The sequence below is a fragment of the Rattus norvegicus genome, chromosome 14 (genome assembly GCF_036323735.1).
Source record: "Rattus norvegicus strain BN/NHsdMcwi chromosome 14, GRCr8, whole genome shotgun sequence".
Taxonomy (NCBI): Eukaryota; Metazoa; Chordata; class Mammalia; order Rodentia; family Muridae; genus Rattus; species Rattus norvegicus.
The window spans coordinates 98,918,937-98,921,672 of NC_086032.1; the positions used below are offsets into that span (position 1 = coordinate 98,918,937).

At 49.6% G+C, this 2,736-nt stretch overlaps 1 long non-coding RNA gene across 1 annotated transcript; it reads left to right on the forward strand.

The window, feature by feature from the left end:
• Positions 1–501: 501 nt before the first annotated feature.
• On the forward strand, positions 502–2,222 carry LOC134481873 (uncharacterized). Its single transcript, XR_010057749.1, has 2 exons — positions 502–636; positions 827–2,222. It is a non-coding gene; the product is annotated as an uncharacterized LOC134481873 (long non-coding RNA).
• The last annotated feature ends 514 nt before the right edge of the window (positions 2,223–2,736 follow it).

A 2,736-nucleotide genomic window follows, 5' to 3' on the forward strand; every position in this document is an offset into this window, starting at 1 on the left:
GGACAACCAGAGCTGCATAGTGAGACCCTGTTTCAAAACAACAAAACGAAAAAGTCTAAGTAAAAAATGATTTTACTATTAAAAGCCAAAACTGACTGACAAAGTGTGACATTAAGCAATTGACCAACCAGGTATGTAGGCCCCAAGCTAGACGTCGCCGGCCTGGCCGAGTCAGTGAATTCCAAACAAAGATCAATTTCAAGGAAATTTTCTGTTTAAGCGAGGTTCCAACTTGAGGACTAGTCCACCGTGACCAAAAAGATACAGAAAGATATAGCCATGTAGGAAAATAGTTGGGAGTACTAAGAAAAAGTGTTTTCAGAAGAGGAGAGAAACATGGAACGATCCCACCCTCCAAAAATGCCCTTGGTTCGTAAGATGCGGGAATTTAGGCTCAAAGAAGTAAGGTGGCTTATTTAACGCTATAACTTGGCTTTCTTCCCCTCTCCTCGGCCATTCCGCCCAACACTCACTTCAGGTTTCTTTGTTCGGTTCGAAACAGTGTTTCACTCTGTGGCCCTGGCTGATCAGAAACTGCTCTGCAGACCAGGCTGGCCTCAAACTCAGAGATGCAGAGATGCACTGTCTGCCCGCCCCTGCTGGGATTAAAGCTGTGCCCTCCTGATTTGCTTTCAGGTTTTACAGCCTCAGCTAAGGCCCGGGTAGTGAGGAGTGGGGTGGGGAGGAGTGGGGTGGGGAGGAGTGGGGTGGTCTCACGCTTGGCTTACCCTTGCCTCGAAGTCCCCAAGGCTCACCCTGTGTAAAGCTGGATGGTTACCACAGTGACATCTTATCCTGAACGAGCCCTTGCATGTGTCATCTCCAGGTGTTCTGCAAGCATCTCCAGGAGGGGTTATCAGCATCACCACCATTACCGCCGTCTTACAGGTAACTCCACAAGCTTGCTGAACGTCAGACACACCGCTTGAATCAGGACGGCTGTTTCCAAATCGTGGCTGTTGAACTGTGCAGCTTAACCCAGACTTGCATCTTTGGACCCCGGGTCTGGGACTCCTCTGATGCCTGAGGACTGCCCCATCTCTCCTTCTTCCTTTTGCCCTTGTCTCTGATGGAGGACACTTTATTGCCTCTCTACTGTCCCCTCCCCTGGTCTCCCACTGCTGCTGTGGAGGGCCCCAGGGCCTGCCCTCCAGCTGAAGGCTGTTGCTGCCTAGGCTGAGTCAGAATAGCCCGACTGGCCTCCTGTTGTTGTAAAGAGCCAACTATGGCTTCACATGAAGACAGAGCCTGCTTTGAGACTCAAAGCCGATCACAGGGTTCTCTTCAGAATGGCTCCTGATCTCAAGCAGACAGATTCTCTTAAAGACTCTGGATCTAGAGGCGGGTGGTGACATGTAGTGAGAACTTCGGTGTCTTTGAAATAACAGAAATATCATGTAAATATGTTTTTGTTTTAGTCCCAGGTGTGGGGTGTGGGGGTCGCTTCAGATCGTCCACAGCAGCTGACTATGTCTTATGCTCTGGCAGAAGCATGGTTTTGCCAGCTGAAGATAGTTTCTGTCTTGCATTCTGGGCACTCTTGAGAGGATCTATAGATGCTAATAGAAGGGGCTGATTGGCTGGCAGATTGCTGGACTACAAAGATTGGAATTCCCTCAACTTTCCTCAAAGAACTCCACACCCCTAACCAGCAGGAAATAGCCTAACAAGATGGATGCCCCCTTTCCAACCCTTCTTCCTCCCCTTCCTTCCCTTCCTTGGGAAGTTTGAAAGGTGGTAGGAAAAAGAATTCAATAAAGTAGCCAAAAATTCTAGCTGCAGGTGAATGCTTTTAATCCCTGCACTCGGGAGGCAGAGACAGGCAGATCTCTTGAGTTCCAGGACAGCCAGGGCTACACAGAGAAACCCTGTCTCAAAAAACAAAACAAAACAAAACAAAAGGCCTGGATTGTGTGGTCAGCGGTAGAGCAGTTGATTAGCATGTGTGAACCGCCCCTCCCACCCCCCACCCCCGATTCCATTCCCAGCACCAACTAAAGAAAGAGAGCTGGACCAAGGTTTGGGTCCTGCTGTATCACTTGTTGGCCTTGTGCTCTGGAAACTAGATCAAGGGCTGGAGTGTAGCTTCCTGGTAGAGCCTGGGCAAAGAAGCTTTTAGTTGCTACTTTGAACCTGGGTTTCTCAGTCTTGAGAAGATTAAATGCGTGTGTTAAAGCTCATAGCAAAATGGCTAGCATACAGTAAAATTCAGCAAATAATCATTATGGTCTTCGAGTCCCAACGACAGTGTCGGAGAATCTGACCTTTGGATTCCAAACTGTTTCAGTCTTCTGAAGGGCAGGGGGTTGGCTCGTGGGAATAAGCAAGACATGATCCACGGCTTCCTATTAATGCCCCTTCCATCAAGGCCGAGGGAGAAGGCGTTTGATAGCTTAGGAAACAGGTGGAAGTGGAAGCAGGATAGAGGGGCTCCATCCTCAGTTGGTTGCCCCCCCCCCCCAGACAAACCTGCCAGTTCCTGACGCTCACCTCCCAAGCAGGACCACTCCTCTCTGCCTGCTGCTTTGGCTACCTCTCCTCTTCCCACTGGCTGAGCTACTGTCTGATCTGTCGCCTGCAGAGAAACACGTTCACTCTCTGTCCAGTGCCACCCCTGGATCAACCTCGACAAAGGGAACTGCTTCCTGGAAATGCTCAACTCTCCCCTAGTTATCTTGGCTGCACACTCGAATTCCTTCTCACCTCTAAATATTTTCATCACGAATGGCATGCTTC